General features: G+C 35.6%; 1 protein-coding gene and 1 pseudogene across 4 annotated transcripts in view; one reads left to right on the top strand and one right to left on the bottom strand.

The window, feature by feature from the left end:
* The window catches only part of ANK2 (ankyrin 2, neuronal), a 602,309-nt gene that overhangs the window by 424,869 nt on the left and 161,658 nt on the right, over window positions 1–15,782 (top strand). The window lies entirely within an intron of this gene.
* Window positions 1,061–2,674, bottom strand: LOC105551852 (annotated as a pseudogene). The gene has a single exon (XR_001007905.1). The product of XR_001007905.1 is annotated as a protein archease pseudogene (transcript).

Genomic DNA, 15,782 nt, shown 5'->3' with positions numbered 1-15,782 from the left:
TACTTTCACTTCCCGGGGTATGAAGAATTCATCAGTAAGCTGATTTTCTTAAAGTAGAATCTATGTAAAAGGTTTAAGATGGAATTTCTTACTTAATATTTTTTATGAACTATAAATGCCTTGCAAAATGTTCAAAAAATGAAAAATATTCTGCTGTTACCACCAAGGAAATCTGCCTTTAGGATTTCCCCGTTATTATTTTCTCCACAAAAAAATATAATTTTTAGTTCTCATGTAAGATAATTTTTTTCTTTAGTTACTAATTATGAATACATTCTCTAAATGTAACATCATTAATCAGAAGGAGCACGCTAATAAAGCAAAATTGTCTTAAAATATCTGTTTTTATTATTACAAACGAAATTGGTTTATATAATGTGTATTGTTACATGATAAAAAGAAGGAAAGGCAAACTAGATCCTGTACTAGACACCATCATCAAACGTGAGAAGCTAAGCAAAATTTTGGAGAATGGGTATGGTAAATTTCCCATTCATTTAGGAAAATGTGGCTTTTTTTTAGAAGAAGGGAAGGACTAGAAGTTCTCATGAGACTCCTCAAGAAGTTTGTGTCTGGGGTGGTCAGTCTGCTTTGGAGAAATTTCATTGTCACCAAACTACAGCCCAGTAATAATATCTTGCATTCAGACCCTTAATGTTAAATTGTATTTTTATTTATTTAATCTCATTTATAATTATGTGAATCAGCAATGAATAGTCTCATTTTGGACATAGAAAAATTTGAGGCACAGGTAGGAAAAGCAAGGTCTCATAACAGTTAGTGACGGAGCCACAAACTTATGGTCATTGGTACGGACACTTTCCTTCAAATAATCCTAGGTGTACCTCAATCTTTCCCATTAAACTACTTTAACTAGGGAAGTCCAAAACCCTGCTTCTCTAGGCACTTAGATGCTATTATAACTAAGAGCCTTCCGCAAAGCTAGGCAACTAGTGAGTAAAGAGATTCAGGTGTACTGGGAGAGTGTATCCATAATCTGGGCTTCATTCAACCATCCACCTCTTAGACTGTTCTTCAAACAAAAAAATTTTTTTTTTAATTTTTCAAAAATTCTCCTTTTATTCTCTAGTTATACACATATACTCACTTTCAAATAAAATTCCACATTAGAAGGAAAGGTCTCTTTGTAAGGCATAGTATTGACTTTTTCTTATGAGAAAACAGGAAATATTATCAGTGCTTCTAAAAAAGTGAAAGCGTAAGAGAAAATCAGGGCTCTATCTAGAGAAGTCTAATTGTTTCTCTATAAAAACCAACTGGAATACAGGATACCTGTCCTATAGCAACCTAAAACACAACCTCCCTTGATGTACATATAGAAAATATGTCTTGTAGCCGGGCGCAGTGGCTCATGCCTGTAGTCCCAGCACTTTGGGAGGCCGAGGCGGGCGAATCATGTGGTCAGGAGATCGAGACCATCCTGGCTAACATGGTGAAACCGCGGCTCTACTAAAAATACAAAAATTAGCTGGGCATGGTGGCGGGCGCCTACAGTCCCAGCTACCTGGAAGGCTGCGGCAGGAGAATGGCGTGAACTCAGGAGGCGGAGCTTGCTGTGAGCCGAGATCACGCCACTGCGCTTCAGCCTGGGCTACAGAGCGAGACCAACTCAAAAAAAAAAAACAACAACAAAAAAAAAAAACGAAAGAAAGAAAAAAAGAAAATATATGTCTTAACCAACTTGGAAGAAAAACAAAATTCTGTGTGTGCAAATATATTTTTTCAAGTTACTCTTTTTTCAACCTGGATTCAGTCTCAGGCTGCTGCTGACATCAGTGCTCCTCTCTGGGGTGAGGCTGGAGGGCTTGCATTGCACTGGAAAGGCATGAGGCACCTACTGCCACAGCAAAGAATCAAAGGACCATAACTGTCCCTTGGGGATTAAAGAATTCTTTAAAGTCTGATTATTTGGGGAACACAGACCAAGGCTGTACCCTGACTTTCCCTTTCTGAAAGTCACACTTTAACTAAAACATTTCTGTTCGACAAATTTCCACGTGTCAAAAGATGCTGTAGAATTTAATTCATAGTGTCTTCTCAAAAGGAAAAAAAGGAAAAAAAGAAAGCAGTTATTCATAGGAGTCTTTTCTTTTTTGGTGTCTTAAATGTCAATGATCACAAAAACCTCTGGCTTCTCTTCATCGTAGACCTGCATTGCTGAATATGTTATTGCTTGACTTCTGTTTCCTGAGGGTGCTTGGACGATGAAAATTCTTCTCCCCACCCAGTTGATCATAATTTGAAATTGCTTTGATCAATACTAAGTACTTTCACTTCCCGGGGTATGAAGAATTCATCAGCACTGAACTTATAAAGCCATTCATTCAAAAAGTGAAACAGAAGAGACTGTAAGTCATCTCCTTGGGTTTCTACTTCTACTGTTTGGAGGGGCTCCACTGTCCCAGTATCTGTCATGTAACCAAACATGGCCATTGCACATTGCTCGAATGCTTCCTCCAGAGTATCTCCCCACGCGTGTAACTGGACATCCGCTGTATGATCCAAATACTCGTACTTCCTATTGACTGGCGGATACTTGGCCTTGATCGCCTTCTGTTCCTCAGTCAAATTGTAATCTCTAACATCTTCCTCTTCCTGCGCCATCACTGCAGGATTAGACACTCTACTTCCGCCCTTCATCCGCCGGACTTCGGCCCGGAGTTCCAAAATTTTTAACATTACATGTAAGACTTAAATATAATTTCTGAAACTGTTTGGTGATTTCCTTTTCAATTCATTTTTCTTATCTGTCTCTACATTCTTCTACTTGTTCTTGGAATATCTTGTTTCTGTCTTCTCATAAGGACTCTAGAAACAGATTTTTTTTCCTTTTCATCTTATTTTAATGTCAAGTGAGTTCAAACAAGATGTTCTCACTTGACATTTTTGATATCATATCTTACAAAAATTTATTTCTATTTTTATTGGTTATTTTTGCCTGTTTTGTGATTAATACTCTTTGTTCTTTCAATCCTGAAAATATTGTTTCAAAAGAAGGCTTTCCTATTTATAACTCAAGCATGATTATGTGATTATTTTATTAGCTTTTGTATTTCTACAGACCACAACTATTAATGCCAGTTGCTGAACTAATTTTTAAATGTTTTATGGAGACAGGGTCTTGCTATCTTGCCCACACTGGTCTTGAACTCCTGGGTTCAAGCAATCCTTCCATCTCCACCTCCCAAAGTGCTGGGATTATAGGCATGAGCCACTTTGTTTCTGGTTTTGTTTTTGGATTGGTGAGGAGAGTAAGAGATCATGAATGCCATTTGAACTGCTTGTTATACATTCCTAAAGGAAATCTAAGTGGTTATTACATCATTTGATGTAAGTGGTTATTAAAGCAGTGGACTCGAATGAGACTGCCAGAGCAGTGAAGTCAGTGAAGGGGCAAAGGGTATACTTCCCCTTCATCCTCTGAAGACTGGCTAAAAATCAACTAACAGAAAGGCAGGTTAATAGGAGAAAAGGAATACAAGTGTATTAATGTACACGGGAGCCATACAAAACTATAACAACTCAAATAAATGGCCAGATGATTGACACTTTTATACCATTTTGAGAATACAGAAAGAATAGCGGCCTGGAGCATGGCAAAACAAGTTATGGGAGGGAGAGAAGACGAGGTCTGGCTAGCAAAGGAGGTCTTGTTATACAGATGAAACTTCACCAGTAGTAGTAGCCCTTGGAGAAAATAGATGGTGAATGTTTGTCTCAGACCTTTGAAGGTGGCAGACACTCAGTTCACTTTTTCTAGATCCGGACAAGGGAGGGCCTGCAGAGAAAGCCTGGCTGCATCAATGCAGATTCTCTACAGTTGCAAATCTAGCCCCTTTGCAGGGCTACTTCTTTTTGCAGGCCCTCTGAATGGCCATCTTAAAATATGTCAAAGAAGAATATTTGTTATCGAACCAAACTGGGGCCCACTCACCCTGTACAGTAATGCCAGATATCCACACCGAGGTTTGCAGTGGGAGAAAGGAAAGTGTTTATTGGCAGGGTGCCTAGCAAGGAGGATCAGGCAGCTCATGCTTAAATCCTGACCTCCCTGATGGCTTGCAGGTAAGGATTTTTAAAGGCAGTGGTAAATTTCAGAAAGCAGAAGTTACAGGCAAAACTGTAAATCAAAACATGGGGGTTCCACATTGGTTTTGGCCTAAAAGGTCAGGGTATCTTGAAGCGGGGGACTTATAGGTAATAGATTTTCTAATTTGCAGTTGGGTAAGGAAGAGAAGCTTTGTTTAAAAATGTCGGGTCAGTAGAAAAGAATGTTAACCTGGATTCATGAGTGTGACTTTTTTCAGGCCCCTCAGGAGGAAATGTAAAACAAAGGATGTTGGCCAGAGTTCAGTCCCCCATTCTCCTTTACTGGGGGCTTCTGTGCCAGCAGGTCTATTTGATGTGGGTCTGGGTTTCTGAGAAAGAACTCAGAGACATATGTTAAGATGTTAGCTTTTGTGCCTATAGGAGAACCAAACATCTCATGATTCTAGCTTCCTTGGCTGCTATTACGTTCTTGCTCATCAGGTTTCTTATTTACTTCTCAGGGCTAGCTAGTGCCTGGAATTTCCCTTGAAGGAGCTCAAGATTGTCCTTTATTTCTATGCTTAGGGGGCCTGCAGGTCCCTAAGAAGGGGTCCCTGCTCTGTCTCATATTTTGGGGATAAAATATTTTGGTTTCCTTTACCAGCAAGAGATAGAAGAGAGTTTATGTTTTAGGGACAATTTTCACATTGAAGAAAATAAGATGAAGAAAATTTGAGGCATATGTTCAAAAAACTGAAAAAGTTGTAATAATTGACCGGAGGACTTAGGGTCCTTAGCATAAAATGAGTAAAAAGTAGCAGGCTTGGAAGAATTAAAATGAGAGCTAATCAAGTCCAGTGATATCAGCATTTGATTTAAACCTGGACTGTCTTCAGTTTAGCAATGGTTAGCAGCAAGAATCCAGAGTCAGATAAACTAGATTTAAATCCTGCTTCCATCACTCACTAGCCTTGTGACCTTGGACAAGTTACTTCCCATTTCTGTGCTTCAATCTGCTTATCTATAAAACAGGTAAGGAATAATTACAGTACATAAAACTGAGTTTTTGTGAGGGTTGAAAGAAATTATTATGTAAAGCGCTTAACACAATCCTTAGCACATAGGGGCACTCTACGTTGGTTGCTGTTGTTACATTTATTATTTTCATTGTTAGCTTCATGAGCATGGGAAGGCTATTATACTACCTTTGTGGGAAGCACGGGATCAGTTTTTGTTGATTCTTTAGGTGCTGAATTACTTTCCCTCCCTATTTATTAGATGTGTTGATTCTAAGGAATAAGAGGACAAGGAAATCTAAATTTCATTCAAATAATTCAAATCTAAATTTACATTTAAATAAAGAATATTGCATTCAAATAAAGAATATCAGAAAGAAGCAGGGGAGAACAGTAGAAGTAAGTATTGCTCAACAAAATCTATAAGGACTGTTGATAGAAGCCTGGTAACTTAACTGATGGAGAAGAAAAAAGAAGAATAAACCAAATTCTATACATTGAACTGTATCAAGATAGTCAGATCAGAGATTTGAAACTTCTATTCACAGGCAATTATAATCTGCCAGACTAGGAAGGGATTCTTGCATCAATGTGAGCACAATGTATCGAGCTAATGATAATTTGTGCATCATTCTTGTTCATAACTCACTAACATTTGACAATTGGACCAGGTGCAAAGGCTTGAGAGGTGACAGCTCTTTTCCTTCTTTCTCGTAATGTGCCATTGATTGCATTTTGGAGTAAGGCTCCACAGACAACATCATCTAAGATGGATGTTTTGATGTTCTTCCTATTTTCTGAAGTTTTTTAAGAAAGATCTCAACCTTCTAGGTTAGCATTGTGTGTTGTGTAGAAGCAATAAAATGTAGACAGTGTTTTAACTATTTTGAAGATAACTTTTCCATAAATAAATGCAAATATTTTGCTTTACTTGGAGAGTGTGGGCCTCTTGCATTCTTCACATATTGTACACTTAACTAAATCACTTCAGTGTATAACTGGAAGGGGCTATTGCAGACATTGTGTCCATAACACTTATTACAGGAATTTGAAATTCACAGGGTCACGTGTCTCATCCAAATTCATGTCTTCTGATATCTGGCTAAATACTCCATATGTTTTAAATATATGTCTGTCTGTCTGTCTATCTGTCTGTCTATCTATCTATCTATCTATCTATCTATCTATCTATCTATCTATCTATCAATCATCTGTCTGTCTTAACTTCACAAGTAACATGAATATATTCTATTTTAAGCAATCAAAACAATGCAAAAATATACAGAGAACAAACCTAATTCTCCATTCCCAACTTTCAAGTACGATGGCCTTTCTCAGAAGTATTTTTTTGTTCATTTCTACCCAGTTAAATTCTCTTTATACTATATTATCATGCTTTATAAACAATTACATCTTTATTGCTCCTTGATGGAGTTATCCAGTTATATATGTCTAAAATCCTGAAAAGCATGAGTGAATTTATTGACAATATTTTATTATAGCTTAATACATAATTTGCATAAATGTCAGCATTGCTTTCTTCATTTTATGCAGAGGAAACTGAGGGTTTGGGTAACTACCTATGTACCAAAAGTGATTTGATTTAAACCCCCAAACTTTGATTAATTACATAATCCTTCTTGAAAGATGAAAATTGGAATCTGTATTATATCTTATTTTTTTCAAAGTTTTCATACTTGGTGCAATTACTAATAACTTTTTTTCAGATACTATTCTTTAGTATTTATTTCCTTTCTTAATTGAGAAGATATTCAAAGCCCAATAATTGACTAAACATGGTAAATATAAATTTGTATGCATGTACAATACAGTTCACTATAGCTATTAATACCTATTTATGTGTAATAATTGGAATCCTCTGGTTATTTCTACTCTTTATTTCTACACTTAAAGCTATGAAGAAGAAGTTCTTAAGACTTTGAAATGGCCAGCGATCTCTTTTGACATTGCTAGGCAGCATAGTAAAATGGATAAGAACGCAAATTCTGATGCTAGGTGGTCAAATCCCAGAGGTCAAATTTCAGCTCCTCTGCTTTCTACTCATGTAAATGTGTCTTAGAGTTCTCATCTCTGATAGGGAGATCATCATAACAGTACCTTCAGCAAACAGTTGTGAGGTTAATTCATGTTTGGCATTTAGAACAATGCCTGGCAATTTTTTTTTTTTAATTATACTTTAAGTTCTAGGGTAGATGTGCACAACGTGCAGGTTTGTTACATATGTATTCATGTGCCATGTTGGTGTGCTGCACCCATCAACTCGTCAGCACCCATCAACTCGTCATTTACATCAGGTATAACTCCCAATGCCATCCTTCCCCCCACCCCCCTCCCCATAATAGGCCCCGGTGTGTGATGTTCCCTTTCCCATGTCCAAGTGATCTCATTGTTCAATTGCCACCTAGGAGTGAGAACATGCGGTGTTTGGTTTTCTGTTCTTGCGAAAGTTTGCTGAGAGTGATGGTTTCCAGCTGCATCCATGTCCCTACAAAGGACACGAACTCATCCTTTAATGTCTGGCAATTTTAAGAGCTCAATGACTGTTAGCTGTCATTGTGACCAAATTCAGCACTAGTGCAGCCATGCAAGACCAGCCACTCTGTATGCCCACTGCTGCCTTTTTCTGGCACAGTGAAGAACATAAGTCGGTTTGTGTAACTGGCTTGTTTTGCAACCTTCTTAGAATGCTGTCAATTTGAGTATATGAAATTGCATTCCCCTAAACACGATGCCTAAAGACCTTTAAGTAATTTAATTGTTAAAACACTATAGTATAGACATTGATCGCCTACTGACACTTGAAGCTTCAGGCTAATGGGAAAAAGAATGAGGATTCTCATCTTGGATAGACTGGATGGTGAAAATAGAAGTCCAACTAATAAAATGTGTTTTAACCAAATATTATTTTTGAAAATCACTTTCAGAACGTAATTCTAAGTCTGGAAAATTCTAAATGGAATATCACAAACCTAAAATGTATTGTGTTTACATTTGTTTGTGTCACAATAGTAAAATGATTTTTGAAGCATCTATAATACAATATACCTTAGTTAGAATGAAGTATCAGTGAGGCTAAAGTCACTAGTATAAAAATGTGAAGAACCAACTTTAAATTGCTATTTAAAAGATATCTAATGTTCTTGATTATATGGGCTAGGTTTTTATAAATGTAAAGTTCCATGCAACACCTGCTATTTGGGCAAATACTGTGTGGGCAGCTGTCTCAAATATAAGTCTTGAGAAGGGCTAATTGGTCATGGGTTAGTGTAGTGTTCCACTATAATATAAATCTTTAATTCAATATTTTAATATTTAAGTGATTCATTTATATATGCATATAATTTACATTGATTTAATTTAAATTTTAATCTTCAAATATGCCCTCTGGAATCAGCCTGATATTCCTAGTTGGCTAGTTTTAAAATTTCTAAGTTAATTCCAGATTAAATAGATCAATAGATTAAATTTTAATAATTATTGAAAATTATCCAACTAGGAATATCAGGTTCCTTGCAGAGGAAACATTCCAAAAACCACTGCAAACATCAGTATTCTCATTAAAGGCAGTAACAAGAAAAGGATTCCTGTTTGTGATACTATTTGACACTGCAATCAATCCCTAGCCAATGCAATGAGAAAAGAAAGAGAACTATGGATATAAATGGAAAAAGAAAAGACAAAATGCTGTTGTATACAGAAGTTATGATTATTTAAATAGACAATCTGGAAAAATCTACAAATCAATTAATAAAATATTTATTAATTCACTAGTTTATTAAGAGCCTGCTGCATATAAAATTCAATACCATGCATCACGGAGTTGTTTTGTCGTGGTATTTGACTAAGATTTTCTTCAGCCTAAAGGTCGACATGAATCATTCTGTAAAAAATTTATTACTAAGAGTATTAAGCAGTAAGTTTTTATATATGAGCATGGTAGGTTAGGACTTTAAATATCCTATCTGAAATTAGACTCGTGAGGCACAGGTTAAAGCATCAGAGTGTGCTTGCATGACTAACTTCAACTATATTTTTTATTCTTTTCAAATCACTGGGAAATTTTTGTATAATAATTTTAAAATGCCATGAAATCATATTACTGTGAAAGTACATATTATTTCACTTACAAAAAGTGGCCCTTTAGAATTGTGGATTTGCAGGAATCGAAACATATGTGAACCAACAATGTCATCAAAAGATATTCATTAACTATTTTATTGTACAGGAGACTGTCCTGTATGTTGTCTGATCATAACTGGGTACAGTCTTTTAAATCATACCCCTTAAGCATGTTATGTTTAAATAACATATTAACTGACAGACATGAATAGCAGGAAACATACATAATATAATAAAACCTTCACATTAAAATAAAAAACAACATGGGAAAGCAAAATAAAGACATTACTAAGTGAGGTAAATGCAGGAGCAGGGCACATCCCACTCTACTTCTGAATAGGAGAGGAAAGGCAATGAAATATGTTTCATTAATCCACTATTTGTGACCTTGGGCTTATTACTTAACCTCTCAGTGCCTCCATTCCCCATCTGTAAAGAAGGGATAATAGTGTTTACTACATAGGGTTTATACAGAGATTAAATGGGTTAGTGCACTTATAGTCCATGTAATAAGTGCAATATAAATGTTAGCCACTCTTCTAATTGTTAGATATATTTGCATTATCTACTTAAGTTATTGAAGAAATAAATTGATTGGAGTTGAGGACAATATTGCCCCAAATGGCTAATTCTCCACTGAGAGACTGAGAGATTATTATTTTCTGGAGTGGGGAGTGGAGAAAAGATTGTACCAAAGTTTCATCTTGTGTGATTAGCAGCATATTACCTTTACCTTGGTATAACATAGTTTTGGAACACATGGCATGAATGTGAATAATTACAAAAAGGATTTGCTACAAACAGCCAGAAAAAAATGAATATATTCATTAAGTATATACCATATGCCAAGCACTGTTCTAGCTCTGAGGATGCAACAATATAGTCTTTGCTTTGCTTTCTTAACTTTTGGTAGTTAAACAGTCAAACTAAAAAAACAAAACAAAAACAAAAACAAAACCCACTTTTTTTCTTGTGTTATCTTCATCTACAATTTTTCTATCTTCTATTATTTTATCATAACTAATATTTTTAATTTCAGTATTTAGCACATTTCGAAGGCTGCAAATAAAGGATTATCTACTTAGGAAAAGCCTTTTTTCCCAGCTGTTAAATCGAGCTACTCTGTCATCATTTTCTTGTGGTATTTCAAGTTGCAGATTCTTAATCTTCCACCTTACACTAGGAACAAGCATTTCTGGCATAACTATTTCATCACTAATATTTATCATCATCTTTCAGTTGACTGAGAAAATGACTACAACAGTATAAATCTTCATACATTATTTGGCAGTTTATTGTTACCTCCTGATTTTATAGTCAAGAACTGTTTGAGGCCAAGCTACAGAATACTCTCAGCAGCCTCAGACAAGAAACACTTTCTCATAGCCTATGCGTAGCACAGCTTATAACGCCAGGAAGGGGAAGCACTATATATTGACATATCTGATTCTAATTTTAGACTTTTAAAGGTGCTTACATGTAAACACCCTGATTCTGTACTTAGAAGAATTGGTGAATACTCACTTGCCATAGCTAAAAGAAAGATAAAGATGTAAGAATCCTGTTGATTGCCAATGAAAGGCCTTATGAGTGCAATTAGGTCTGTTAGGGCATCATCATTTGAAAGCACAATAATAAATATCATTTCAGAGGCCACAATAATTATTGTTTTGTTCAGTCTTGCTCCAGAAAACACATCTAACAGATCATCCTCATCAGTTTTTGGGGGTACATTTTGAAGCCAATATATGCAGGAAGAGCAACAATCAGAAGATATTTTTATTTAAAATCTGGTTCTGAACAGAAGTATGAGGAGTGGGCAGAGCATGCTTAGGTCCTTTTAAGTAAGAGCTTTGAGGAGTAACACCTTCCCTTAAAGTTATCGGGGCCCAATTTGTAGCTTTTGTACTTTGGGATCAAGAATTCCATCCATCCAGATTTTTAAGGCCGTTCAAACACTTTTTTTTTTTTTTTTTTAGAGGAAAGGCTAGCTATAGAACGACTTTGTTGGAATGAGGCAGCCTCTGTGTCAGTAAAGGTGCATCACACTCTACAATTTTCATGATTTGCATGAATCAACCTTGCCACATCATACGCTAATCAGAGATTATTCCTCTGATGAAAACTTACCTTCATTTAATAGTGATTCTTCCCTTGACACATATGAGAATTCATCCAAGGAGCAGCCACAGGTACAGTAGACACCCAACTATATGTTCTCTGTCCTTTGTATGAAATCATCATTCTAGGTGATCAGAAAAAAAAAGCAAGTTCTCCTTTCTCAAAATATGAGAACTCCCATTTCTATCACATTTCCCTTTTTTCTATGGCTGCCAAAGTGTTAAATTACTGTACCTCGTTCATTCTGAGTTCTGGTTACCACCACTAGAGGACTACAACTAAAGTTTGTTCAGGGTTGCACTTGTAGCCTTATCTTGACTGTAGATATATATTTTAACCATACATATATATAAAGTGTTTCAAGTAGCCTTAAATTTTTGAATGTGAATACATTTCAAGATATAAATTATAACTAAATACTCCAAAGCAGCGGCCCATCAAGGACCGATTTTGTTGAAGACATTTTATCCATGAGCAGTGGATGGTTTCAGGATAAAACTGTTCTGCCTCAAATCATCAGGCATCAGATTCTCATAAGGGGCGCACAACCTAGATCCCTTTCACAGGCAGTTCATGAGCGGGTTCGTGCACCTGCGAGAATCCAATGCCATCTCTGATCTGACAGGAGGTGGAGCTCAGGCGTAATGCTCACTCACCTCCCCACTCACCTTCTGCTGTGCGGCCTAGTTTCAGTACTGGTTCATGGCCTGGGGCATGGGGACACCTGCTCTAAAGAATACTAAATGTCAGTATGGAACTGAATGGTTCCGTGTGTTGTCTACGTGAGGTTTTGAGTCAATGCGTTGAAGATGTTCATTCTTTGAGGTTTTATCTTTGGCAAATTGTGAATTAGAATTTGTTAAGCAGCTGCTAAACATTGAGTATATCACTTTTGTGTAGTATATTTTTCTTCTCCATCTCAGCACTGTCTGGGCGCACTGCCTGCTTTAACTCCCTAGCAGCTTTTAAAAGATCTTGGATAAGGGTAAGTCAGCACAGACAAAAACCCACACTTAGTAATGGACAAGTTCTATAGTAAGACTTTCATTATGCTTAAATTGCTCTGTTGTTCAAACATTGTAAAACCTATTTATAACCCCAGGTCTTGTTCTAATGCTCTAACCTTTATTGGTATTATACATGTAATATGATATGAAACAAGACTTTGATTATTTCCAAAACTGTTAATACCAGACATGGAGTGAGAATAGCATTATAATTCTGACGACTGTTAAGAAAACATAGCAACTATTTTAGAATTAAAAAAATGAACCTTTTACTTGGAAAATTTTTAAAAATTTGGAATTCCCTTGGAAGGTGTTGTTATATTTGTGTCGGATGGCATGTTTTAATTTTTGAATTGCCCTGCAAAGTTATCTGTCAGTTTAACAGTAATCATTAAATGACCTCCCCCCCAAAAAATGACTGACATTGATGAAGAAAGCAATAACTTCATTTGATTGGAGATTTAGATTTTCTGGGTGTGTATCTCAGGTGATATAAAGTGCTATACTGCTACCTTCTGTATTTATTAACAAAGCCAAGGCTACTAGCTGCAATTGACAGGAGTATAGGAAGTGTGGCTTTAGATGAGCTGGTCTAACCAGATCACACAGTGTTTTGATGTTAGATGTGTTTTTAAAAACTTGGAGCAACATTTTATTTTCTCAAAGACAGTTAAGTAGAAATAGGAAAACTATTTGGTAGTCATTCATTTAAATAATTTTGGGGGGTATAATGCCTGAGATAAGTAAAAGAGTTATAGCTTATTCTGAGTGGTTTAATCTAGAAAGCCATTTTTAATCCTTATTATATTGAATCAACCTCAAAATGGTAGAACAATAACCAATTAAGTTAATACTGTAGCTTCACGCAAAGTAATTATTTCAGGTTTATGGATTTTCTTCTGTTGAGGGAAAATAAAAGCACCCTATAGCGATTGTTATTGACTTAATTTTCTTGATGCCATAGGCCTATACAAAGTAGTCAGCATTTTTGCTTTTGGAGGTAACACATTTTCTCTTGCTTCTAAGTTGCTAGGTCATGTATTAAATTGCTCAGTATACCTATTTTAATGCACTGGCTACATGCTGAGCAAATTATACTACATACTGAAGATCTGAATCTAGTAATCTATGTTGTTAGATAATTTGAAAGTCTAGAAATGTTTCTTTAAGGAAATGTACCAGGGAATTAATTTCTACCCAATTTCAATATTCAAATATTTATTAACTTTACACTAAAGTTTCTTCTCTGACATTTAGACATTTTCATTACTTTTATAACAAATGGGGTACAACTGTAAAATTTAATTTTTATTATTTAAATTAATTATGCATATAAAAATAAAGACACTTATATATTATTATAAAATTTTATGTGATATAGTGAGCAGCACTTAAGCTAACATAAACTTAACATTTCTACTGGCAACTTAAATAAAAGCATTATATATACAAAAATAACAATGAAGAAAAGTCTACTGCTGTGTATCTTATTTTGTGTTTTCCCCTCACACAGAAAAAAGTATTTTAAAATCTCATCACTTGCAAGAGCAAATTTACTTTCTTACTGAAAATGATCCACTTGCTTTTGTGTAGGTTAACCTCGTGCTTGAAAATCTATTTTAGATTTTCTCTGCATATGTGTCTCAGGGTCACTAAATAATGTATTTTAACCATAATAATATTAAATTATGTTTTTCTTACTATTATTTCTGTGATGTGTTTTATGATACTCTTCAGATTTACTGGAAAATGCTTCCTTATGAACTAATGGCAGTGGTACAAACTATATTTTGGTATATACCAAACTAGGATATACCAACTAGGATACCTTCAATCGCAAGTAAGAAACACAGTTCCTCATTAGATAAACAACAAAAAGGGGGTTTTCTTGGCTTTCATAAATAAAAAATTTAAATGGGTATAATGAACTCTAAGATTGCCTCCTGTCCATCCGGCGGCTTATTCATAACCAAGGACTCAGAATCTTTTTTCCTCTTTGCTATAATTTCTGCAGTGCCAGTTTATCCTCATCTGGCTTTCCTTGTGGTCCTAGGATAGAACCACACATTTTCTTGTTCAGAGTCAAAAGAAGGGAACATGTCTGTCCTAGTTTTCCAAAAGAGAATTCGAGTTTGGTTGATTGAACCAACTTAATTACCTTGACCAAACTTATACCAGCATTACCAAGAGAATGTAATCTGCTGATTGGCTTAAGTCATTTGATAACCTGTCTGGGCCTAGAAGATAAGGAGAGAAGTTCAGCTTTATTGTAATTACGTGAACTTTACTGGAATTATGTGGGGAAACATAGGTACTCTAATGAAAAAACAGGATACTTCTAAGAAAGAAGGAGGATCCTGGGTAGGCACCTACAACTACCCATGTCTATAGCTTGGATATTCCATTTTTAAAAAGTCATATGTTTTCTTTTTTTTTTAAAAAAAATTTGTTTTCTTTTTAAATTTGTTTACTTTTTCTATGATTTTTAAAATATTCATTTGCTTTCTTATTTTTTTATTTAAAAATCCAAAGACATAACAGAATTATTCCATCATAGCTTAACAGTTTAGCAAGGTAGTTACTCATTTTTGCAAAGTGAAATAGAGAGAGAAAAATATTTTGGAGTTATGTGAGAGTAAAAAAAACATTATTTACTCTTACAATAAAGTTGAGACTAGCCATCTCAACTTTTCTGTAGAATGGGGTAATGGTAATTCAGCTATTAAATTTAAATGTTGAATAAAGGAGAAAGGCACAAATCTAAGTCATCTATAATTGTCAGGAACAAAGGAAAATAAAGCTAAAAGTAAACTTTTAGTCAATCAACAGCTATTTATTGGACACTTACTATGTTCTCAGCACGATGCTGATTCCTATGGAGGATTCCAATCAAGTGTAAGAGAAGAAGCTGCTTTCAAGAAGTGTATAGGCTACATGCAAAGTCAAGATGAACACATAAGAAACAAAGGCAAATAACAGAAGACACTATATGATTTGGTACTAAATTATATGGAACAGACTATGTACTGGAGAGGAAGATTTGGAATAGCCTAGATTTTGTTAACGAAAAACTCACAGAGGACAGGAGCCAGGCATTGACTCATACATAAGGTCTGCAGACAGGAAAATGAAATGGAAGACTTTGTAGATGGGAAGATTAGTAACAACAGTGTGAGGAGGTAGAATTGAGCATGGTGAGTGTAGAAATAGTGGTGAGACAAGTTGGTCTGCAGCAACTTCACAATATGTATTAAAGGTTTGTTTTCATTATAACTTACTAAGTAAAATGGGGCAAGGATATAAAAGGTCTTGATCTTCAGTTACTGTCTATGAAAACTAATCTCCAGGGCTGGGTGCGGTGGCTCACATCTGTAATACCGGCACTTTGGGAGGCAGAGGTGGGCAGATCACTTGAGGTCAGGAGTTTGAAACTATCCTGGCCAACGTG

This window comes from Mandrillus leucophaeus, unplaced genomic scaffold, assembly GCF_000951045.1.
Source record: "Mandrillus leucophaeus isolate KB7577 unplaced genomic scaffold, Mleu.le_1.0 Scaffold535, whole genome shotgun sequence".
Classification (NCBI taxonomy): domain Eukaryota; kingdom Metazoa; phylum Chordata; class Mammalia; order Primates; family Cercopithecidae; genus Mandrillus; species Mandrillus leucophaeus.
This window is presented reverse-complemented; position numbering and strand designations above follow the sequence as displayed.